The sequence below is a fragment of the Stegodyphus dumicola genome, chromosome 4, assembly GCF_044657685.1.
Source record: "Stegodyphus dumicola isolate Sdum_Otavi_A_Nest chromosome 4, ASM4465768v1".
Taxonomy (NCBI): domain Eukaryota; kingdom Metazoa; phylum Arthropoda; class Arachnida; order Araneae; family Eresidae; genus Stegodyphus; species Stegodyphus dumicola.
The window spans coordinates 143065346-143093020 of NC_140771.1; the positions used below are offsets into that span (position 1 = coordinate 143065346).

At 32.0% G+C, this 27675-nt stretch overlaps 1 protein-coding gene across 1 annotated transcript in view; it reads right to left on the bottom strand.

Moving 5' to 3' along the window:
• Positions 1 to 27675, bottom strand: part of LOC118189649 (uncharacterized) — a 632173-nt gene that overhangs the window by 284957 nt on the left and 319541 nt on the right. The window lies entirely within an intron of this gene.

A 27675-nucleotide genomic window follows, 5' to 3' on the forward strand; every position in this document is an offset into this window, starting at 1 on the left:
CATAAGTACAAGGCTAAATTAGCTAATGCTAAGCTTGAGTCGTGGAGAAATTTTCTTTCAACTATTACTGTTCACAATGTCTGGAAATCTATATATAAGTATGGGGTTAAGACCAATTTTGCGAAAAGGATTGAGATTTCGGGAATTAAACTCCCGGATAGCAGTGTTACTTCGAGTTTGAGTGATACAATTGTTGCTATAATGACAAAGAATTTCCCAAGAGATAATGCGCGTGATGATAGAAATTCTCATAGAACTATGCGCACTGAGTCTGATGGACCTTATATTTCTTTTATGGACTGTCCGTTCTCTACTTCAGAAGTTAACAGTGTTATTAAAAATCTCAAGAAAAACAAATCACCTGGGCTTGGCTCTCTTTCTAATGAAATTGTACAGTATTTTCATGCGGTGGATAGCACATTTCTACACAGACTTTTGGGAAAATGTCTTGAAACTCTCTTCATTAACAGAATGAATTGGTATTTGAGACAAAAATGCTTTTATAATGATTCTCAGTTCGGATTTACTCCTCGGAAGTCCGCTGAAGACGCCATTATTCGCCTTTGTAATATCTTGCAGTGTGCAAAGAAAATCAAGTATACTACACTTCTTATTTTCCTGAATTTCAAAGGAGCTTTTGATAATGCTTGGTGGCCATCTATCTTAAATTTTAAAAGATGCTGGTATACCACATAATATCTATAACCTTCTTAAAAGCTTCTTGAACGAGAGGACTGCTGAGCTTCAACTTGGGAACGAAGCTAAGGTTTATTCTCTAGAAAAAGGCTGACCTCAAGGCTCTGTATCCTGACCTACTCTTTGGAACATAATCATAAATGATCTTTTAAGTCATCTCGACGGTTGTTTAAAAATTGCGTTTACAGACGACTTACTATTAATTTTCCAAGGAAGGATTTTGAATAACATTCTTTCGAGAGCACAAGAAGTTCTAGATTTTGTCTTCAGTTGGGCGATTTCTCATAAACTCACTTTCAATCCTTCAAACAGTAAAGCTATGCTTGTTCCCAGTACGTTTGATGAACAAAATATTGCTTCTTTGATGCTCGATAATTCTCCGCTGGAATTTGTAGAAATTGTTAAATATCTTGGTGTCATTCTTGACCAAAAATTAACATGGAAAAAGCACATTGAATTCCTTTCTGCTAAATGTGAAAAAATTATTAATGGCTTTTACCGAATTGCCAAAAATACTTTTGGAATAAGCTACGATGTTAAGAAACTCATGTGTAAGCAGTGTATTGTACCTTTCATTTCGTACGGCTGTCGTGCTTGGGGACATGTTCTTGCCAAGAAGGTTAACAAAAGAAATTTAAGAAAGATTCAACGGAGAATTCTTCTTCGTATTATTAGTGGTTATAGAACCTTAAGCTATGAGGCTGCTTTTGTTCTTGAAGGAGTTCCGCCTATTGATTTTGAAATTGCATATAAGAATAATATTTTACAGTCATTGGCAACTCATGCTTCGGAAGACTGTATTAATGGAATTGTCCCCTTCACTGATCTTCCTCATCCCGCTTCTTTAGAACCCATAAATTTCTGCGATTATAAAGAGACTGCTGAAATAAGTTTTCATATGGTTTTCTTTACAGATGGCAGCAAGATGAACAACAAGGTTGGCCTTGCATTTGTTCTTTTTGAAGGCCATTCCGAGATTTGTTTTCTTAGACACCGTATACGGAATGAATGTACAGTTTTTCAAGCAGAACTTCTGTGCATTTATCTTGCCTTCAAATGGATCCAGGATCATGGGACAACATCCTCAAAGTACCTTATTTGTTCTGATTCTCTTTCTTCTCTTCAACTTTTGAACAGTCTTACCAGCTGCGATAAATTAGTTATCGAAACCCTAGTAACTGTTAGTTCACTTAGAATTAGAGGTATTGATATTTGCTTTGCTTATGTGCGTGCTCATCATGGTTTCTACGGAAATGAAAAAGCTGATTTCTTAGCTAAAGATGCCTTAAATTTACCCATTGATATCAACATTAGCATTCCAAAGAGTTATTGGAAGTCCTTTCATTATAAAAAGCTTTTAGCTATGTGGAATGAGGAATACATTTCATCTTGTAATGCTGAAGTCACAAAAAGTTCCTTCCTTCTATTTACCATAGACTGAATTCCGAGTCTTTCCTCTCGTTAAATTTTAAAGTGTCTCAGTTTTTATCTGGTCACGGTAAATTTGCAAGTTATCTGTTTCGTTTTAATCTACGATCAAACAACTTATGTGAATGTTCAAAAAGAGTTCCTCAGGATGTGGAACATTTGATTTTCTCGTGCCCTACATTTGATGGTCCTAGATTATGCTTACAGAACGATTTTAAAATGTTCGGAGTGACTTGGCCAGTGAACTTATCTGTTTTTGTGAAGTCCAGACTGCTGTTCTCTACTTTTGTTCGCTTTATTTATGCATGTAATTTTTAATGTTTATTTATACATGTAACCTTTAATATTCTTGTTAACTTACTTCTGTAAGCCTCGTGTTGTACATATGTGGTGCACGGGGAGTCTGTATGTTCTCAAAGGAAAAAAAAAATACTGCATATTCAAGTAGGCATAACCTTTCCATGAACATTTTAAATAGTTTTTTGGAACATCTCTTTTTATCTTAAGACATATAAGTGTTAGATTAATAAAGCTGAATCAATCAATTTTAATCAAAACTACTGCATTAGACTTCAACGTGTTTTAATTTTTTGCTAATCATGGACCTTACAAGAAATAGACCAGCCCAAATGGCTTTTTTCCCTCTTTTGACGCATTCCCGGCTGTCACCTTGATCACATCTAGGGCAGTAGGGGCGACTTTGAGGAACTTACAATATTTGGCTATTGCAGTGTGTATAGTTGTCAAGAAAAAGTTGGTTGTAGCGTCTCATTTCACAAATTAGAATTTCTACGTATTTTTATTTTTGAAACTGAGATTGATTTTAAAAAATTTAGCATATTTATCAAGCATAATTAACGTTCCAAATAATTGTAAAGCTTTTGCATGCTTTTAGGGTTACATATTTTTTTAGCTTGTCCTATGCTATAAACAAATTTGTAACTGCTTCTTTTAGAATATATTATTTTAAATCTGGACTAATACAACATTTCAAACAAGCAATTTTCTCTTGCAACTTTTATGCATTTTATGGGTATAAATAAGTAAAAAATACTAAAATATTTAAAAACGAATTTTTGAAAGTTTTGTTTAAAATTCTAAATTGCGCTGCTTTTTCAAAATTATAGATGAGTATAGCAGCAAAATTTCTATAAAGGAATTTTATTTCAATTATGTTTCATAATACATCAAAGTGATAAACATTTTTGACTCCTTAATAATTTTTATACATTTAATTCTAATATTCAAATTATATTTAACGGTAATAATTCATTTTGCTTGAATTTTATAGTGATTATTTTTTAAATTTATTTTTAGTTCTGCGTAAGATTTTTTTATTTACTGTTAATTTAATTTATTTGCCCAAAGGGGCGGTAGCCTAGAAAGGCTGTTAGTTTCGAAGCGGCATTTTGTCCTGTTTCACTATAAATGCCCGTGTCTCCTTGCAAATTGTTGTTACCAAATATTATCGCCCTGTATTTTATTTAAAAAAATTAAATAATGAAGTGTGTGTGCGGGATTATAGCAAAGCCTCGAAGGCTATCTGCCTAACAGGAGGGATGCCTTCGTGTAGGACATTCTAAGGGAAACTGGCTCATATACACGTTACACATGGGGAAAAGCATAAATAATGAAGAATCTGCATGAATACATGTATGTTTATCGCACTATGACAAAAAAGACGGTATCTAGAGCCATCAAATTTTGAATAACGTAATCCGCCACCCGAACATGGGCATCTGGACGGCCGAATTTCGAATTTGTTTTAATCTATTTCTTATTTTGTAAAACTTTAACGAATTTTTGATTAACAAACTCAACGAGGTCAAAGCGAGCAATGGTAACGCTGTACGGAAAATAACATTTTTATCTCCAGGGCGGAAATTCTAAAGATATGCCGTTTTCAAATATTTTGTGATATTGCTGTTGAATTGAATTTTATGTGGTTTACGGGCGAAGAACATGATATGCAATAAATATAGGTAACACACAAAATGTTAAAAAAGGTTCCTTTTGGGCGTAATATAAAATCTGAGTGCTTCTAGATTTTATTTTATCTTTTTTTTTTCCTTCATTACACTCCGAAAATTTTATGAATTATTAAAATAAATAATCCACTTTGATGTTAATAATTTAATGATCATATAATCAAATAAATGATCGTTTTGTAATGTTATTATAGTTTGGAAAATCACTGCCTGAAAATGTTCATTAAATTAAAAAAATTTGTCAGATCTTGTTTAATTTTACCTTGTTTATTTCAAAGCATCACGCACTGTCAATCTTATTTAACTTTACTTTATTTGTACGCAAAATTAAGTTCATAAATTTTGTGCTTAAGAGTTTTTACCGTTTTACCAAAGTAAAGATGTTCGTACACGTGAAAAAATGCGCGAAATGCAGTAAAAAGTGCTTTAATGAGATATATTAAATCCTATTAGAAAAAAACTGTGACCTTCATAGTCTCATCACTATACAACGTATCATATTTAACAATTAAAAACAGTTATGTGGTACAAACGCCATAGGTTTCCGTGTTAAAGTAATCCAGATCGTCTTTACTCATTCTTGCGGACATGTCGGTGACGCGCGCCCCGCTCACTAGGCACTGGGTTAATCTATCTCTTATAAGGTCCATGTTGCTAATATTCTTACGTCATTTATTATTTATATATCCTTTGCCTTGATATTCATTTTATTAGGAAAGGTATCGTAATAAAACAAAAATGATTATTTGATGTTTAAGATATATTTAGTGCAAGCAACGAACTCTCAGATTTGCTAAGACAAAAAGTATCTTATAAAACTTCCGCACACTGAAATATTAGTTTGCAGAAATTTTTTGTTCACACATTTAAGGTTGCTATATTATTCATTTCGTCGGTTTCGGATTCAATGAGAATTTTCGGGAACAGAATTTTCCACTATTCTACCAATAAAGAACTACACTGTGCTTGCATAAAAATTCCGTTGATTGAAAAAATGGATGGAAGCCGGAACGTCCTGCAATAAATTCATGGTCTGTCAGGCGTCAAACTGTAACAGGTGGCCAACCGCAAGAAAAACAGGAAGACAGCCATCCTGAATGAAATTCTCCGCCAGAGAGCAAACTTGACATCGGATAAACGTCGCGAAACAATTTCCCCACTGAAAAAGTAAATCATAAAAAAGTGGCAGGGAAGATATGGAAGTCTCCATTCATCAATATCTCTCTCTCTTTGCTCCTCGAGGAAAAGTAATAAAAATCTCCCCCCTAAAAATCCCCTCAGAGACACCTCCGGATCACACGTTTCGTAGGCGACGGAGGGAGGAATGGATATGAAAAGGAAAACTTGTTTTGTCTTTTCCTCTCTTTCCCTGTTCCTGGAGACTTTTGTCTCTTGTAATCAGGAGTAAAGATTGGTTATTCTTTCAAGACTTCGTCTTGGGAGGGAAAGAATTTGAAAATAAAAAAAGAAAATTTTTTCCAGAAGAAGATAAACTTTTGTCAAAAGAGACTTTGCTACGGTTTTATCCCTGCACGTATGGGGATAACGATGTTTTCATCTTCGGTTCGACATTTTTTTTAATGTTCAGAATGGATACAAGACGTCTGGCAGAAGAGAGATAGACAAGTTCAAGAACATCACTTACATGTCATTGCTTAAATTCTTATAAAGATGGCCCTTTTTGGAATCCTATAGTGGGGTCTTTTGATTCTTGAAGGAATTGGAAAGTTGAAAGGATCTAACTCCTACGCTCTTTGAATAAAGATTTTATTCAGCTAGAGAACGTACTAGAATTTACTTTTTTCGAAAAACGGAAATTTTATTTTTATTTTAGAACTCTATCCATTTCATCTGACAACTTAAAAATACTCAAACTTTCTTAGACTTTCTTGGAATTCTACAAACCCAATTCAAAATTTGGTATTAACAAATGGGATTGCAGCAAAGAAACTTCGTTTTGGGGAGAATTTTAAACCAATCTGTTTAAACAGGTCCATGATTCCAATGAACATAAAAATTCGAATTTTGATAAATTTATTTTATTAGAATGTTTTCCACAGGAAGCAGTGATTATTCAAATCATAATACAGGCATTATTCATAAACGTGCTTGACAGTTCAGTACTTTTTCTTGAAATAACTCATTCCTAAATCCACGTCTGAAATAATTTACAGATGCTTCCCCCATTTTCGACTTTTCTCTCAATGCATAGATTGTATTAAATACATAAAAAAATAAACTATAGAAGCAATCTTCTTTAGAAGTGAAATACTGTATATATTTCATATACATCCGGCAATTAAAAAGGTTTAGGGTTCTAATAGATATTTTGTATAAAAGCGAGTAATTATTAGATATAGCAATTTCACAGTCAGACATGGAAACACTTGAAAAATTTATTCATATCACGTATCTTTTATTGCTGTATATAATGTTGTAGTTTGTGTACTTTTGAGGACTCTATGATTTTACTTTAAAATGATATGCTAGCCGACTTAAAGATGGAATATTTTTCCTTGTATTAATAAATTATGAAAACCCAACATCCAGAAGAAACTTTCTGGATAGAATTGACAAGATCTTCATCGTAAATCTTAGATATTGCACTAGATATGTCAGAAAAATTATAAAGTCCTGAAAGTATACCTAAACATAAAACGATTTTTTTTTGCTACTCGTTGCTAGCATTATCGTTGCATGTCTCGAATCGCAAATTTGGCAACAAAACAAAGTTCGTGTTAAACTCATGAACAGATGCCAAGTTTTGCTTAATGTAACAAACTTTAAATCTAACTTCTCTGCTTAATATAAAATTTGCACAGAAATCCAAATTAGGAATATAGAAGATTGGGTCACTCAACTGGTCTTTATGTCTAAGAATCATGAGAGATGTAAAGTTATGGGGGTAATAAATAACATTCGTACGAATCTTTTAAAACAATTCTATGAATAATCAATTTTCTGTAGCGAAAACAGCAAGCATTCTAAAGCAAGCAATGAAGATGTTACGCATGACGAATGCACTCGTATAAAAATTAAAGTTTAACGTCCAACTATCTCGTTTTTTGTCTTAATGCAATTAAAAAAGAACTTAAGTGGCGAATATTTGAAAGAACGCGCCTTACGTCTTATCTTAATTATATCTAGCAGGGTTCAATGGACCATTTGAAGTTACTTTTGTGTGGAAATTTGCTTTTTAGTTTCTTCTTTCTCGGTGAGCTAATAGCATAATGATCTTCGTCTTGGACCATTGCACAAATTCTTTTACTTCGAAAGTTGGGGAAAGAGTCGATTGTTTTATTGATAAAAGAAAAGATTTTTTTTAAGTTCAACATTAAAGAAAGCAAATAACGGTTATATGCATTGAAAGGTTTTTTTTTTTTTTTTTTTTTTTTTTTTCGTTTTACCTCATCAGTTTATTCACTTATTCAAGCATGACATTGAAATTCTGAAATCTTGTCACAAAATCGTTTCTTCACAGCAAAATGATCTTAACTCATTAATGTTATCTTCACCTGACCGTGCACAATCTTTAATTTGATTATTACGAAAATTAGAAAGAAAAACCTAAATCTTTGCTTGCCGTTATTGAGAAGGCAACGCTGCTTAGCAAACTATGTTAAGTTTGCTATTTAAATTTTTGGAATTAATGTCTTATGCTTTTCTTAATTTGTTCATTCTCATGAATATTCCGTTTAAAAATCGTTTTCAGATTGTTAGTATCAGTATTTCTGAAAAAAATAGAGAATTCCGATCTGCTTTCTTGTACGAGTACCTAAACTGTACTTGAAAGTTTACTGAAATTCCCAGCTGATAGAATTTGAAAGCATATAATATGTAGTAAAACAGAGAAAACTATTCACAAAAGAAATAAATTATAAAAGATTGCGGAATATAAAATGGCGGAAAATATGTCTAAACATGTTTCAAATTTCATACTTTATAATGACCTTAAAATTACTTCATATCAAGGCTAAAAAGCCTATAAAATACTTCGTAGCTATAAACAAAAGAACTAGCTGTGTCATATAAGTATAACGATTTTTATATGCAAGGTTATTATTATTTTGAATAAGAAGTTCTTTTATGATTTAGATCTTTACTGTAACTTCTATTTCTGTTTTCCAAACATAATACAGATAAGTTCGAGAATTTTCGGATTTTAAAACAGAGTGTATTTCTGCCTATAAAGGCCATGTTACTAGGTTTCTGTTAGTTGAATAAGGATGAAATTCTTCAGCTTTTCATTACAATTGCCGACATTTAAATTGTTACCCGGTGAAAGGTTTGAACCAATTTTGCGTTGATTCATTTGTGTAGCCCTTGGCTACTAGACTTACTTTTAAATTTGAATTTACTGTTTCTTTAAATTACATTGCAACAAGTGTTTGGTTGATTTCTAAGTACGAGACGTGCATTTATCCAATTCTGATTTAATAAAAAGCTTTATTTTAGAACCTTAGTTTTTCCAGACGAAGTGATTATAATTTACTCTAAGGCTGTTGGGAATTTGGGCTTGAGTTTAGTTTGGCAAGGAAGATTAAACTCTCTAAGTTAATCTGTATTACGTATTAACGTAACATTCAATGATGTACATTATGCACTGATGATTATATTATATCTTCACAAATGAAAAAAATCAAAAACTAAATTTGACCAAAATATTAATATTTTACCAGCCAAAGATAATTAAGAATGCATGCAGGATAATACAAATTATTTACGTACAACTTGCAGTTTCGAGATTTTCGAGTGTTTTTTAGAGTAAATCTTTTAAAACTGAAGTAAATACATTTTCAGGAGAATCTCAAAGTTGTGTTTAATTAATTAAGGCACAATAACACGCCGAATAAATACTAATTCAGAAGTCAAACAACAAAAATTAATCAAGCAGTTAAAAAATTCTCATCTCAACACACTAAAAGGCACACTCTTGTTTTAGGAGATTATAAAAACTCTGTTGTCATTCCCTTCTTTCCATCAATTAGCTATAAAGTTGCACATATTTTGCAGAAATTTAACTTTCGGGTTGTTTATTCTTCCATCAATAAAATTCCGAGTTCCATACTCATGGAACCCATTCCGGATATGAATTCCTGGGGTATTTATAGGATTCCTTGCCAGTGTGGTTTAATTTACATTGGCCAAACTAAGATAGCCTTAAAATTTCGCGTCAAGGAACATGAGGCATATGTTAGAAAAAGGAAACACAGAAGTCTTGCGTTGCCCAAAATTGTTGGTTCGAAGAGCACACTTTCAATTTTTCTGCTGCCAAAATTATTCAAAAAACATCTTCCATTGGAGAACTGGATTTTCTAGAGGCATTTCACATTCATAAAAATCTTTCCGTTCTAGTTAACGATCCTAATTCCAATCCAACTTTGACTTCGGCCTTTAAAGAAATTATGTTTTAGTTCTGGTTTCACCAACAGATGGCGCCACTTGCTTATTCTTGTCCAAGCTTTCTTATCTTATCTAATCATTATTTCCTATCTGGTTCATTTGCGGTTTTGCAGCTGAGGATGGTGGTTCGGTAAAACCATCGAAACTAGTCCTGTTAAAATTTTGTAAATATAACGCTGATTTTTGTTGTTTGGCTTCTGAATTGTGTTTAATTGCTTTGCATTTCCATATATTAAATAACTTTCATATCTAAAGTTGCTTACATTTGATAATGAAATGGAAAAACTGAATTAATGAATAATTTCATAATACATGTAATATACCAATAAAAATACTGAATTTAAATTTCTTATTTTTTTCGAACAAATTAATTCCGAGCAATATTGTAGAGACATTAGGTATTTTGGAAGCAGGCAAGATGAAAAATTAGCACCCGCCTTCGCCGGGAATCGAACCACGGCCCTCTGAAATACCAGCCCAGCGTGCAGAACCACTACACCATGAAGAAGGCGCGCTAAGAAAGCGGGAGAAATACCTTATAATATGAGTAAAATTCCATTTACCCAGGCTTTTATGAATGCAAAATGAAACTTCCAGAAATCGAATATTCATTTCAGTTAAATAAAACATCATGATGAGCTGAATTTGAACAAAATACCCGATCCTCGGTTGTTTTGATGATCGTAGATTATTTTCAGAGCACTTTTGCGTGAAAATTAAAACATCCTTTGGTGTGCTTTTCTGCAGTAGTGTTTATCATATCTCAGTTAACACACTGAAGACTAAGTTAAGCTTAGTTCTCATCTAGGACACAAATTATTTTAAAGGTTTTCTGCCCCAAACAGTCAATAATTGTTATGTGCTCGATCAGGATATTATATTTTAATATGTTATTGTATACTGCAGTGCACGAAGTAAACTACGGTAAACACTAATTTATCACTAAACCTGACTATATTTTTAACCACCATTTCTTTCTTCAGTCGCCCTATATATGTGAGGAGTCTAAGAACCAGAGACACACGTCGCCGTAGACAAGCTAGTGTCGTGCAGTTGCTAATATCCATCTAATTAAACAAAGACCCTTTTTAAATACCTTTGGAAGGAAGAAAGTTTCGCGTCCGTGCTCGTGTATTAGGTTTCTTGTCTATTAAATGCATTTCGCTATAAATAACATTTGGGAGGATACAGATATCGTGACAACCATTCTCATGATGCCAGTTTTAATAATTTGAAAGCGTACTTTTCTAGTACGATGAAAACAGCTGCAGGATAAAATGATAATTTTTATGATCATTTAATGATTTAATTTTTCTTCTCAAATATTGTGCAATTCAAAATTTCGTCTATTCTTCATGTATACAATAGCTTGCTAAAATCTAACATATAGCTTTCATTTGAGCTACAGACAATCGTATTTCTAAATACTCGAAAAACTATCATTGAAGCAAAGAATTGCATTTTTCAAAAACATTTGAATGTACCTGGATAAATGTTTAAAGAAGCTACTGAGTACCGTTGTTAACTAACGTTGAACTGTTGTATTGTTTATTGAAATTTATAGTTAGTTTATTGTTTATGAAAAATAAAATATATTAGCAAATGTTATTATAACTGCTCATACATTTATTTTTGTTAATGATCGCCGAAGGTTCCACTCCTTCGAAACAATATATCGTCTCAGAATTTATTAAAAAATCCGATGTGGACATCACATGACTTCCTCGTATGAGTTTTTTAAGGTGTCCTAAATATAGTGCAGTGTTCAATGTAATATGTATTATAAAAATTTGAGTGTATTGAGTGTCTTATATATAGCAGTGTGTTAACGTGTAATGTGACCAGTAGAATGTTTAATTACAAAGTTATTTTTGGTATGTTTTAAGAATGCAGGAAAATTTATGCCACTGTGAACTTTTAACATAATGTTATTTAATCAAAAGTAATATGGGCTGTACTGTACCTTAAATCTGTATGTTGTATATTATAAGTACAGCACAAAGTAAACAACGTGTATTTCTGTGTGCAAATGTGTAATTTGTTTGTAATGTGCAAATTTGCTCTTTATTTAAGAGCTCTTAATTTATATAACTGTTGTATCAAGTTATTTATTTAAGCCTGTCTTATATAACTAAGTTATGTACTATATAATCAAGTTATGCCTTATTTAATCAATTATATTGTTCAGAATGTATGTTTAATTGCCAAGAATAATGTTCAGCGTAATATATTGCAAAGAGTATATAGTGTATTAAGTGTAGCACTGAGTTGTAAATGTGCCTAAGTACAGCGCGATGATCAACGTAATGCATACTATAAAATGTATAGTGTAGCGAGTATGTGTTGCAATGTGTTTAACATGGCATGTAGCCAGGAAAATGTTTAATTCCGCATGCAGAAAAGTCTATATTTTGCCCTTGTATGGCCATTTACTTTGCCCTTGTATGGCCATTTACTTTGCCCTTGTATTGTTTTCGGAGTGTAGCTTCAGATAGTTGCGGGATCCGGACTGTACCCAATTAGTCTATGTAAGCCGTCCGGGTGTCCGGACCTGCTCTCACCTGTAACCTGCCTATTAAATTGCATATATAACTTCCTTTAAACTTATGTATTTCCTTGATTTATTCTAACTCAATTAATCGATTCCTCAAGAAAAATTGAAAATGGCATAAAAAATTGCAAATTTTGAAATTAAATATACCGGTAAAATTTTATCATACGGAAGTCAATGAGATATCATCCCAAAAAATCGTCCAAATGGATTCAGGACCGGTGAAAATGGGTATCTAAGTTAAAATATGACATCCGTAATTTTTCGCAATTACAATACTTCCTTTACGTCGTGCAGGGAAGTAAAATTATCATAGAAATATTCTTATTATACTCTGATAAGGTTAAATTGGAGCCAATTCATCAATACAAATTTAGCAAATAAGTTAATCGTTTCAAGCAAAATACCAAACTAACTTTGAGACGAATGCACCAAAACATTGTTTGATTTCATAAACTTCACATAGAAAATATTAATTTTATTATTTTCTTCTATGTGATGTATTCTAGCATGTAACTAAATGAGATTGCCTTTTAGACGTCGTATAATAAAAGAAACATGAGTTACTGTTTCGAGATAATTTACAGAGACAAGGCCAATCGTATTTAAATAGGGTTGAGATGAGTTAAATTTACAAGCTTAATTAATTACTGTAATTAACTGAAACTAAATAGAGTTAGCCCTAGATGCTGAAAATACACACTACGATAATGGCTTAACTAAGCTTGTCATGATATGTTTAACTAAGTTTGGAAATCAAGTATAACTTACAGTATATATGATTATACTATTCAAACTAATAAAAACTGTAATACAGATGGAAGCATATAAACGAAATTAAAGAAAAGAGAAACATTTTTGAGGTAGAAAACTAAGAGTCGTGAAATAAGTTTCAAAATAAAATTATGAAAGTGTTCAGATTTTAACGACCTTCCGAAACGGCTGCTTTAAAGTTTAATGTGGTTTATCAGAAAAGATTATCGTTAGAGATGGTTCAGGTGGAATAGCGCAAAATTTTACTGGATATTTGATGAAAATGAATTTTGACTAATACGGAAACGTTATAGTACATCTTCTGCATATTTAAAAAGGGGAAAAAATATATAATGCAATTCTCAAAATATTTAATATATTTAATTGACTATGAAAAAATGCATTTTTATTTAAATCAATTAGATTAAAAAATAAAAACGTAATATTTTTAAGGTCTGCTTATTTTTCTCTTAATAGTTTAGTTTGTAAATTAATAACAAACAGGTTAAATATGAAAGAATAATATCTTACTTTTTTCCGAATGGCAATAGACTCGAATGAAAACTGAAAAAAGCGAAAAAATGCAAAGTGGTATTACAAGGCTAATAGCCCTTTTGGGCTAAAATCCTTAAATATGGAGGATAAAAATTCAAATATGTCGGTAGCAAACAAAAGTAATGCTTAATCTTTTTGTATTTACTTCTAATGACGTAATATAAATATTGTTCCCAACTGCTTCATCAAAATATAGTTTACGTCTTAAACGTGTCTTCAGATACAAAATATGTAAATGAAAATTAAGAAATAACTATGTTGTGATAAAGAATAGCGTCATAGAATTACATCGCTCTGATTCTCAGTTTATTTATTTTTACTGAACTTGCTGATATCGCGATACAATGAGAAAAGTCTTCGCAAGAATTAACGGATATATAAAAAAATCTAGAAGGTACAAAATTGCTGAGAAGAAAGCTCTTCTCTTAATCACCGTTTATTTCTTGCTCCTTGAAGGCAGAAGTAAGAAGGAAAATATTGACTTGGCCTAATTCAACACTAATTGGATCAGTCATTAGTGAACGAAAGAAGGCGTGGGCTGGTATTTAATAAAGAAACATTTTCTCACATTTTTCTCTCCGGTTAAAAAAAAAATTTCGGAAGGAATGTTTTGTCTTAAAATATTCGATTAAGGCCATTTTCGTATTGTTTTAAAGACTATATGTGTGTAATTGTGAAAACAAACCCTGCATTGCATTAATATATATAATAATAGTAGCAAACATTAATGTCATACATTTACCAGCGATGTGAGGCCCACCAGCGGCCGAGCGGTAAAGTCGCTGAACACTGGTAGTTCGGTCCGAGGTTCGAATCCCGCGAACGGGCTGGCTGCATGCGTGTTTTCGTGGTTTTCTCCATGTGTAACGTGTATACGAGTCAGTTTCCCTTAGAAAGTCCTCCACGAAGGCATCCCTCCCCTTAGGCAGATAGCCCTAGTGTGCTTTGCCATAATTAAATACACCAAAAACACCAGCGATGTGAGCTCTTTTTTAGCGAGTCGGTCAGCTAGTGTGTTCAAGAATGAACTTCAAATGCGCTTAGACTTTAAAATGTGACTGACTAAGAAGCCTGATTTTTTAACTGAACAAATTCTAAAACTGCACAGTAAGATGAGAGTGGGCAGAAACATACATTAGTTTCAAAAATTGAGGAAAAATGACAAAAATAGCGAAAACTTGCTCAAAAAAGCCAGTCCGTATATGTGAATAAAGGAAGTAATAAGTTGAAAATGATAATGGATTGCCTAAGACAGAGGAACTGGATACATATTGAATTTTATTGAATTGGATTTGTTTGCTATCTTGATCCATAACAATCATATTCAAGTAACTTGTGAATTCAAAATAGAGGATTTTGATTTAAGGAATTTAAGTTACAGAAAATGTTTACTGTTGGGCTAGAATTTTCACACAAAAATTGGCTCTGTATTAAATACCAGAAATTTGATGCATTTAAGTTCTAGGGCTTCAGTTATAATAAGGAGGTAGAAATGAAGCGTAAAGCAAAATTAAATCACATTAAAATGAAAGAGATCTCTATAGTTAAGATACATAATGCGATGCATATTCTGTTTGCTATGTGATGTTGAATTGCTTATACTGTTGAGATAGAATAGAAAAACTGAGGTCTTTAAAAGCACAGTAAAGTCATAAAAATAAAATGATCTTCATTAAAATAGTGCCTTATATTTGAAATTTTATTAATCCAAAAGCTAAGGTAGTTTTTCCTAATGCATTTGCAGATAACAGTGTAAAAATATAACATCCTATCTAAACATGTATGAGTAATAAGCGAAACTGCTTTATAAAAAATTGAAAAGTAATAGTAGCTTGTGATAATAAAATTTTGAAATCTAGTATGTAACTAAATTATGCATACGACCTAATGCATACCTATCAGTGTTTCAGATTTGTCGTCTGAAAAACTAGGAAACACTTTCAGTTCAAGAGCCTTAAACATTTAAGCCTTAAGCACAGTAGTTTCATTTTAGCCTTAAATATTTCTTTAAGGGTAATTTTTTGATGCTAACTTGTAGAGACATAGGTTATTTTTTTAAAGCAGGAGTGACAAAACATGAGCAACGCCCTTGCCGGGAATCGAACCAGTCCTTCATTTATCTACAATACATATTTTACTCACTGCTTGTATTTTAGTATTAAAAATACTTATAATAATAACAATAGATTTTTTAGAAGAATCCTTTTACTTCGCATCGGGAAAGTTCGTTTTCCGGTAATGAAATGCAATTGTATGTTGAAAACAATAATAATCAAAGTATTTTATTTTCCGAATTTTATACTTCAGTCTAACGGCAGATACGAAACATTCTTTACAGCATGCATGTGACTCATTAGGTATATAATAAATAATATATATTCATATTCCTCTTCTAATAAAACGATGCTTTTTGTATGACCATTTTATTTTATTTTATCAACTCTGCCTTCTTCCATCTTTCAAGTGCGGCAGTAACATTAGATGTGAAAATGTCTTATCGTTTATTATATCCCGAAAAATATAATATTACTGTTTCTTTAAAAATAGATTCCCAAATAGAATGAGAAATAATTTTATTTTTAGAAAGAAAGGTAAAAATTAGTTTTTTAATTAATTAAGAATTAATTTTTTATCCTTAATTTTATTCATCAGTATTTCATTATAGCAAACACATCTCAAAATACATATTAGTTTTGTCATCGGAATGCTGATGAGCAACACGATATTCAATTTAATCTTCTTTCTTACGCCTCTGTGTGCGTATTAATATGTATATTTCAGTAGTTAGCAACTATGTTATTGTAAACTATATTCTTCATATTTTACGTTACTACAACAAATTTTGCTTTTTAATATGAGCGATTTTCTAGTGCAAATTTGAATATATAAGTGGATCGAGAATCTTAAGTTAAAAGTAAACTGGAATCAAAGCAAGGCTATTCCTCAACAATGTCAATAATAGCAAACGTGTATTTACAACACAACATCCAAACATAAAAATTTAAATAAGAATTCATAGTAGTACAAACTCTAAAAATAAAAATGAAAATGAAAAATGACAAAAATTTCAAGATAATAAAAATATAAAAATAAAAATTAATCTTCTTTTACTGAAACCCCAAAGTAGATATGAAGTATATTTCCAATCAACGTTAGAGGAAGTCATCATTGCTTAGGAAAAGTAACCGTCGCGTGGTTTTTTACTGTTTATTAAAAGCAGAACTGATCTTTTATTCTAAACTATATTTCAATTTTTCACTAGTTTTCATTTGAAACTACTGTTCATTTTGTATATTTAGAATACTTATTTATTGAACTGTATTTGTTGCAAGAATTTGAATTTGAAAATTAAAAGACTACTTGTAATTCAACTGTATGTACTTTTTAAGTTATTATTATAAGAAAATTACTATTTGAAAGATGATTTGTTTTAATTGAAATTTCTGCAACTTTCTTTACTGTTTAGAGATGTGTTTTTTAATATTAATTATTTACATTTAATTACAGTTAATAGGTGGCACATTTATGCAAGTCTTAAATATGTATTTCTTTATAATTATGTATTTATATGAAAGCACAATTAAAACAAAAAAAATTACACACATATTTATGAAGTCCCGTTTAAGGCATACTTCCATCTCCTTATTTTTTCTTTAAATTTACGCTTATTAAAATACAAACTGCAACTGCTCATCACCAAGTTAACAATGACACATAGGTTATAAGTCTTTAAATTACGTAGTTCAGAAGATTTATAGTCCAGCATTTAATGCCATACCATTAACTTAAGACACGGATTTTCTCCGAAAATGCTTAAAGCCTTTACGAAAGCTGATGGTTAAAACATTATTTAAATCTAAGTTCTGTGAAGAACAAAGTGGACTAATATATAGAAATTCTATGAATTGCGCAGTTTTAGAACCTCCCTAAATGACGAGCATGTTGCTTAATGCTGGTGTTAAATATCATAATTTGTGGTATTTATAAAATAAGTGATATCCCACGAAACTTCCTAGGACTGCCGTGTAAATTTAGTTGCACTTCTCTTTAAGATTCATTTAATTCAATGGAAGAGAATTTAACTGCAAAAAGGAGATTTATTAAATTAGTTAGACATAAATAAAAAGCCTTAAACAGCGGTCATGAGAACGAACTCAGTTTAATATTAGTAATAGTCTTCTTTTTTCATGGTGTCGGGCATGAGGGAATAATACAAAATAATACCGTATACGTTCGTGAAATGTCCGTGCTCATGTAATGTCCGACCTTAACTTTACAGATAAAATTTATGTAAAACAATATGACCCGAACAATGTCTGACCCCAAAAACTAAAGAATTTCTTACTTTAAAGTATACTTTTTTAACATCGCCTTTTTCCTTCAGTCAATACGATTAGTCAATAAGCATCTTTAAAGAAAGAATATGCATTTGGTTTTGTCTTTGGTTGACTCCAGGATGGAAAACAGAGACTTTTCTTGCATTCTGGTGCAACTGTTATTCATTCACAACATCGACGCCAACAATCGACTTGGCAGACTCGATAATAAATGATGGCAGTCCAAACAGATTTGCACCACACTGGCTGCCAGGAAATACTGTTTTGTAATGAAATTACTTTCTCGTTCTTCCTGCTCGGAGCATTAGCATATTTCAAGCTTTCTCCTTTTATTCATATTAGCGTTTGGAATCCGTTGTAATTAGCAAGTAGCGTGCTTGAAAATGGGAAAATTCAGCAGCTATACGGCGGCTTTTAATCTAAACGTCGTAGAGTTTGCGCAGTAAAATGGAAAAAGAGCATCATAAGGGTATAAAATGCGGGCGAAAAGTGTCCAGTTGGAGCAAACAGAGTGATGAGCTAGCGGCAACGAAGAAAACAAATGTGCGTTTCATGGTTCGAAATGTAAGTTTCCGAACGTAGAAAAATGAAAGTTGCATATGTTCGTGATATGCGTGCTCAAGGGTATGTAGTAACACGGAAAATGTACCAAATCAGAGCGCTTGCTGCGGCACGAAAAGTAGCCATTCCTACATCGCAATTCAAGAAGAATGAAGGCTGGTTGCGGAGAATGTTGAAACGAAATCGATTTTCGTTTCGCTGGCGTACGATAATATGTCAAAAAATGCCCAGTGACTATGAAGATAAGTTGATGTTCTTTCATCGTTTCATTATCGCGAAGCTGAAAGCGAATCATTATTTATCTTCACAAATTGCGAATGCCGATCAGACGCTAGTTTAATTTGATGCTGCAGGCAATTACACCATAAATGAACGGGGTGCAAGATCTGTACCAGTACGCACATGCGGATGTGAAAAACAAAGAGCAACTGTTATGTTAGCAGTTACTGCTGATGGAAAAAAACTTACGCCGTGCGTGCTTTTTTAGCGAAAAACAATTCCAAAAGAAAAACTGCCATCAGGAATTGTGGTACGAGTTCAAGAGGAGAGGTCGATGAATGACGCTTTTGTTCAAGACTGGCTACAGAGTGCTGGGGTATAAACGACTTGGAGCTTTATTGCAGCTACCTCCTCTTCTCGTGTTGGACAGCTTCAAAGGACATCTCACAGACGCAGTGAAACAAAATCTTGAAACCTCAAGAATTGATATTGGTGTGATCCAGGGGCTCTAACTTCCATTCTCCAGCCACTTGATGTTTGCACAATAAGCCATTTAAAATGGCATTCAAACGGAGCTATCGTAATTGGATGACTTCCGAGGGAGGAGGGACCACGGCAGCAGGACGTCTGAGAAGGGCATCCATCTCAGAAGTGTGTGCGTGGATTATTGCTGCATGGAAAAGCATATCCGATGATGTGATTGTGAAAAGTTTCAAAGTAACTGGTACATCAAATGTTTTGGAGGGAACAGAAGATGATCTCCTTTGGAAGGATAACGTGAATGAAGAAAACGAGAAAGATGACGTGAATGAAGAAAATGAAGAAGATAGGAGTGGAGAAAGGGATGATGATGATACCTAATACGTGAAAAAAGAAGCAAAAGTACTAGTATTATGTGTGTGTTGAAAATTGTTCTGTTTATATTGTTATTTTTAATTGTTCTGTCTAAAATTTTTAAAAACTGCTTAGAATTTGAATTTTAATATTTAATGTGTACGCATTATGTTTGTGTTAACAATTAGTATGTTCTGATGCAACTGGAAATGATTTGCAAGGACGAAATAAAAGTGAGATAGAAAATGTTTACTAATTAATTTATTTGCACTCATATACTGAGTATTACTCACAATGCTTTTTTTCTTTGTTGCGGTAGCTTAAAATTATAAATAATAACTTTCACTGCTTCTCCACTATGTGGCTGCCACTACAGGAATAGAACTATTCGTCGTGGCCGTTTCAACGTGGCCGGTTCGTCGTCGGGCTGTTCCGCCGTCGGGTCGGTTCGCCGTCGGGACGTTTCGACGTCAAAACATATTTTTCTTTACACGATTGCATTATATCTATCATATTATATTAAGTTGATTTAAAATTAATAACTCTGTTTAGTTTAAAAATTTAATTTAATTTTGTGTGCATTTCTATACAAATACACAGTTACACACATATTAATTTTAAGACAGTAAGGTGCTGACAAGTTTTCCAAGTCATTCTGTTTTCTATTCAGATTTCATAAATATGGGAATTTCCTGTTTGTATGAGGGATTTATCCGAAATAGCCGATTAAAATTTCAAGACATTTTCACAAATAATGTAAATATTATACCCACATAATTTTAAAATCTATAATATTACTTCTCTTATCTCAGAAGTTTAGCTCCAGTTCTCTTTGGTTGACATAATTTTCCAACTAACTATGTGTAATTTCTTTATATCTCCTACTTGTAAATAACTATATATATTAAAAGCAACCTTTATTAAGCATACAAAAAGTAAACATAATTATTAAACTAAACAAATTTAATACGAGTATAATACAGCTTGATAAAATACAGTCATGTAAAAATAAATGTATCTTGACGGCGAAATGTCCCGACGGCGAAACATACCGACGGCGAAACGGGCACAGTAAAATGGCGATGGCAAAAAGTCCTAGACACGCCAACTACAGTGCCCACACTGCCATCTTGGTATTTTTATGCTACTGTTTGCAGTAGAATAGTTTTGCATTCGCATACGCAAGGCATAACAACCAAAATTTTCATACAGTGCGTCAGAACAGATTTCTTTTTAAAAAATAATGTGTACAAGATATTAAAAGAACTAACATTTATTTAATTTGTGTAAAAATAAATATTGAAATTGCAAGTGTTGGTTAATTTGTGCCTCTATATTGTGCTCCTGTGCAAACAAATACGCGCCGAGTGTTGATAACGCAAACGGGTAATTTATATTATATATGTGGATGGGAGAAATTGAGTTTGTAAATTTTAGGTAGCTGTTAGACAACTTTAAATTTGATTCCTCTATTACTTATGCCATTTTCTTACACTTAGAACTTAACTTGGCTGTTTGAAATGAAATTTACACACAAAATTACTCACAAGAAAAGTGCGACATTTGAACGACCCGTGTAATGTCCGCGCCTGCATTTTAGTGATGTAATTTTAGTAAAAATGGTACGTACATTATGTGAGCGTATACGGTATGTAGAATACCTGACACTGCCAGAAAATGCTCTTTTTCCTTGAGTCTTAGTAAGAATGAATGCAAATAAGTTTGGTTAATAATAAATATAATGTGTTCTGTTAATTGTTTCTTCCACAAAATCATTTATGATTTTCCTCAAGATATGAGTTTCAGCTTCAGGTAACGTTAATACGAATAATTTTATGCTACAGGTACAGGTAACAGGTAAAAATATCGAGGGCACATGCGATATACCATGGGTCAACAGGTAATGCCTTCCCATACTAACTCACTCTTTAAAAAATACTAGCTTTATAAGAATTTACAAAGAAAGGTTGAGGAAATTTGCAACTGAAGCTTTCCAAATGATCTAGAGCAGCGGTCGCCAACTGGTGGTTCACGGACTACTGGTGATCCGGTGAAACCTTAATGATGGTCCGCAGAAAAATTGGGACATTATTTATATTTTTATGAAGATTCAGTTTAAAAATGACGAGTAACAAAACCAATTATGGAATATGGATTATACGTTTATTTCTTTATTTCTTTATTTTTATTTTAGCTACTACTTTTAGCGAAATTCCTTCTGAATTTAGCGTCGTTTTAGCTAGTTTTGTAGGTGTATCTAGCGATATTTTAAAGCAAGAGATGGGCTTCATGGATATGCTGCTGTTATCAATAAGAGAGCAAACTGGAATTCTCTTTCCTTTTGAATTACAGACATTTGATATTGTGGTCGTTAATGGCACAGTTTTCTTCGTGTCAATAGGCACCTGGATTGATTTTTATGAGAACCATCTACATTCGTTTTTATAATTGCATCTCTGAAAATTTCCATTTTTGTTTTGTCTAACTGTTTATCGAGGCGCCACTCCTGAGTAAGCGGTTATTATTATGTTTACAATAAATTAAAAATTGGCAGCGTAACACTGTCAGTTTATTGATATTGCTTTGAGTTTGCCGGTTTGTTCATGATTTCCGTGAAGTTCCTTTTCAGTGATATGGAAATGTGAAGCTTTCTGTACAAGAAGGTAAAATTCTCGTACTTTTCATGTAATTTTTATGTGAAAGAAATATGTGTCGTTTGCTGATTATTATTGTATCAATTAAACCTTTTTTTAAATTCATATTAGTGGTCCGCCAAATATTTAAATTATATATGTAGTGGTCCGTGAAGTTCTAAGGGTTGACCCGCTGATCTAGAGTTTACCTATCAAAGTGTATTTCTAAATTAAAGGAATAAAGACAAATTAAACGCAATATTGGAACTTATTAATTTACACCATTAGCTTCAGCCCATCATTTTTAGATAGCCAGATGTTTGTAGATGTTAATTAAGCAACCATAAAGCCTTAAAGAAGTATTGTTTTCCTTCATATGTGTTATCATACTATAAGTACTTAGCACACCGGACTATCAGGCTTAAGATATATTGTTTGAATCTGACATAAATGCAGATGATATCTCGTGATAACCCATTTCTCAAAATCTAACCTTTACTCAGAGATGAAATTAAAATTTAGTGGACGGCAACATTTTCCTACCCTAGATTTAATTGAATTTGTTTCGTGCCTCTGCCCGATCGTTATTTAAGGAAACAGTTGCCTCCTATTTGTGACTCCCGATTTGGCCATTAGGAAGAGCTAAAGTGTGTTCTTGATATTCTGTATACTTTTTGCTTGATATTCTGTATACAACCCTGTTGCATTTGCTTTAAAATTTCTCCTAGAATAGTTAATACAAGTTTAGTGTTTGAATAGTTAATACGAGTAATAGTGTTGAACTCTTCCTCTTGAGAGTAACCTAAAATAACCAATATGTGGTATATAAACTTGTAAGTAATTAGTGTGTTGATTTATTCACATATTGAAATGATTTACTGAACTGTATTTACGGTAAAGTTATTTGACACTGGTTTGCTTTTATGTGCAAATGGCGCTTCACCTCTTTCTCTGCGCGGGCTGTTATGGTGTAAATACACATGATAATTAAATGCTCTTATGTTTAAATGTAAAAAAATATGGCAGATAGAGTAAAACAAAATTAGGCTTAGCCGAACTTCAAAAACCTTGTAAATTGTTAATGATTCTACAACTATAACATGCAAGTTAACTAAAGGCATAAAATACTTAACCGGAAGACAAGAACAATATAATTCAATCATTTTAAAGCAAAAAAATGCGCAATTTACCAAAATATAAGAATTAAGAAAACTGAGCTCACGGAACAGAGTAACAGAGTGGATATATACATATTTATATACTTGCTGATTGCAACCAAAAAGGAAAGTGCACATCTAAATGTTATAGCAGTCCCACATACAAAATATCAACGTTCTGAGGCTGTTCCTTTTTGAATTATGCGAGATATACCGACGTACAGACAACGCGAAAAAATGTCTTCTGAATCCAATTTAAATCAGTTTTATAATTCCTTTGGGGAGAAAGGAGTCCTTTTTTCTGTCCTTACGTACAGATATCACGCAATAGCATGTCTAAATTACATTCAATAGTATTCAAAATGAATATTTTCGTTGAAATATGGTACTCGGAATTTTTCGCGATTACAATACTTCCTTTACTTCGTACAAGGAAGTAAAAAAATGCAAATTTTAATTTAGTATTTTGTCTACTCTTTACCTTTATTTATTTGATTAAAAAAATTTTCCAGTATTTTGTTTTTCAGATTGATCTTTATTAAATTCACATTACTAACACAACAATGGTTTATATTTATTCTAGGATTTACTTGCTAATTTAAGTATTCATTGGCTAATTTAAGTATTTAAGTATTCATAGGCGGTTAACCATCATTGTGTCCAGAGTTATGCATTATTTATGTAAACTTTAAACAGCAATAAAAGTTTCAGACTGCGTTTAACATATTTAAGCTTTTAATTTTCTTACCCCAACCGGAAATTGTATTTATTGTTATGAATGTTTTAGTAATCAATTTCATCTATTTCAAAGAGAAAATTAGTAAACAAGGCGTATAAATACCTCTTCTATACTGTTATGTGAATGCCTGCATAAATAATGGAGTGAAAAAAAAATAAAATATAATTACTTTTATTTATATTTGAATTAAAATCCTGTTTGTTATTGTGTGAAAGATGTCAAATATGTACGTCTTTGTAGTGATTCATTCTTCTGTTTGAGGAAATTTAAATACGTACTCGCAAGTATCTCACACATGGAAAATCTGTCCTAATGTGATTTTTGTGCGTTCGAAACAGCGAATAACTTTCAAAAATGCAATCTGAATGTGTTAAAAAAAGTTTAAAAAAAAAAAAAAACTTGTCAACACCTTATTATTTTTAAACATTGTAATGGTTATAAAATATTCTAGCAATATAATTAACATAGAAAACATTATTACCAAGAAAATCTTAATGAAGAGCTAAACGCATTTATAATATAGCAGTCGATATTTTACGTTTTTTGCTTCGAAGACTCTGGTCTATCTGCATCATTACTCTCAATGTAATCATTATATGTATTATGCATTTATGACGAATATAGCATTTCTTAACTTTTCGATATTTTTAGGTTTAACATTTCTTCTGACATATTTTTCAAACTGTTACAAAGCCTTCAGACTATTTTTAACGTATTTACAAAAGCAATTTACATAACTCGGGCCAAGCAATTTAAAGGAGCACTGATCAAGGTTCAAATGTTATTTGAATACTGTTATAGTGTGTGTTAACATTCTATCAACATATATTGGTTTTTTGTTTTTAACATGCATCCGATATTCCCTTTGTATTGCGTTTTGTTTTTATTTCAAAAACGATAATAAAAGATACTGAGAAAGTTTAACAATATATTCGAGCAAAACGTCGAATACTATCATACATTTCGTTAAACAAAATGTAGACTCCAGTGTAATTTTTATTGATTTTCCAAAACGATTTCAATGGATATTCCGTAAAATTTGGGTGGAGAGAAGAAGTTTTTGGGAAAGTTACCAACACATTACAAGCAAACTGAGTTAGCCTCAAAAGCAAACATATGCTGCATAAACCGATGTCAAACGTTTTATGGCATAAGATCTTGGAAGTTTTAAGATGCAAAAGAAACGAGAAAAGGAAAAAAAAATGCAAAAATATTCCATTTTCCTTTTGAGGAATTTATTTTCGAAAGAAATAAAATAAAATGTAATTTTGGTTTACATTTTGAAAGTGATTGATTCAATGCTACGAATAACTCACAGTGAGTCGAATTCGAATTTTAGAAACTCTAGGGATGTTTTTATTTACGGAAATATCGACATAGCAGAACTAGAACTCGGAGAAAGGAGCTACTGCTGCTGATGGATTTGAAACTTCCGAATTGAAAAACTTGGAGGATCTGAATTTTGGAGTTAAATTTTAGACAGGGCAAAGATTTTTTAATCTGAGAGTTGTATTTCCGTAGAAGTATTTTTGACGAAACGAAACAAATCATTTGTCATTTTTGACAAGAACATTTTTACAGCAGTGGAACTTAAACCTACATTTTCTTCAAAATACTTATTATTAAAAGCTTAGGACTTGTTGATGCTATTTTTGTTTCACACAATAAAAACCTTTAAATTTGTGAACGCGTGACAGTATTAAAATATCGATTACCATTAATTTATTTTAATTTATTTTTACTCTAAACGTTAATTTGAGAAGTTAACTGTTTTTTAAGACTACATGAAATCATGAAATAATAAAATACGTTAATATTCAGTAGTTGAAATAATTATTTTTTAAATCTAATTAGCTATTTAACGTTTTGTTGCTTGGATGAATCGTGTTCTTCATACTAAGTATAAATATAACTGTATTTCACAATACAGACATAGTGTAAAATACAGACATAATGTAAAACTTAACTAAAAGTTCTATTAAAAACAACGAATTTCATGCAAGTAAAACTTCACAAACATTAACCCCTCTGCTTGTAGGACTTCAGTAACTCAAACGTTAAAAGCAGTAAAGTACATATTGTAAACTTTCACCAGCTAAGTTGGTTAAAGAAACTAAAACTTTAGCCCTACTCTCCAGCAGATACTAAATTTACTCGTCAGCTCGACTAGGTGGCTTTCTGTTTGTCACAAGTTAAACTGCTAAAATGGGTTTTTGTCACAGCACACTTTATCACTAATTACAAATTCACTTGCTATTTAAACCCAGTTTACATTTTGTTGATGACTGGCAAAATAAAAAGGTGATGAAAAAAAAATCCCCCTCCCAAAACAAAGGGAATCACAGGGAAAAAAACATTAACACTAAAAAAAGACAGTTACAATAAACCTTATAATGTAAATTAAGCATTTAAGTGTTTCATTTCTCTCATATACATGACAGTAATTTTCATTTCGAAAAGAGCATCTTTATAATTTGTAAAAGCATCTTAATGTAATTGAATAATAATTTGTAAAAAGCATCTTAATGTAATTGAAATTAGTTCGAATTAGTTAGATAACTAACACAACCTCGATCACAACATGAATTTCAAAGACTACCTCATGGAGATTAGAATTTCCTAAATCCATGGCGGTAGCCTGCTAAGAGAGGAAGCAAAGGCTTCCATTATGGATTCGAATAAATTCTTTACATAAGCGTATGTAAAATATTTCTCATTAAATCTAAGCGTATGTAAATAATTTAACAAGAAAAATGCAAATTTTATAAAAAGAATGAAAAAATTCCAATAATTAAGCAGCAAAGAGCAATCTCATTCTGTGGACATGAAAAACAAACTCAACTTTATTGAAGTTCCTTAACATTTGTCCGCAGCTTTTATACTAGCTCGTATTTCTATTCAAGACAAGAACTTTGCTAGGCAAAAGAAATACTCTTATTCCTTCGGGGTTATGATTGCTTTCATGAAACATATATTGTCGGCTTCATCACTCTCTCCGCATTGTTAATGAGCTATATTCCCAACAGAGTTCTTGCCATTTCCGAGAAATAGCAAATAATTCCCATAGTCGGCCATTTTTAGTCACGTTCCATCAAGATTTGCTGAAAATAAACAAAACGTATATTCTTATTTTTGCTGATGTACTCTTTTGATTATTATGGTGGCTTTTGCAAATATATTCTTCAAATGCTACTTGAGAGGAAACGGAAATATTTCTTTGGTTTCTGTTTTCTCTGCCGTTATTGCAGAAGAATTTTGCTGCAAGCTATTATCATTATCATGGCACTAATGATGCTACCTTCTTAATATGAAAAGCCTATTTTGGTATTATTTTAAATATGAAAATTTTTCAATTATTATTATTTTATTCGTTAGATCACATTTTATTCCTACTTTTGCAAAGGACACTTAAACAAGCACCGAGCTCTTTATATACATAAATTACCTTGACAACCCGTTTAACTTCCATCATAATTTTAAAATCCATAGTTCTTTAGTTATTTAAATTTGAGCAATCAATATGTATTATCTTTTGCACGATTTCGCAATTCAATTAATACAGAAAAGAAGTCCTTTAAAATCTGTGAACTCAAAACGTCTAGCAACAGTAATGAAAAAATGAGGTTGAAAAGCATCCCCGGACGTAGAAAACATTTATTAAATTACTAGAGGCCGACCAGCGGCCGAGCGGTAAAGACGCTGAACACTGGTAGTTCGGTTTGAGGTTCGAATCCCGCGAACGGGCTGGTTGCATGGGCGTTTTCGTGGTTTTCCCCATGTGTAACGTGTATACGAGCCAGTTTCCCTTAGAAAGTCCTCCA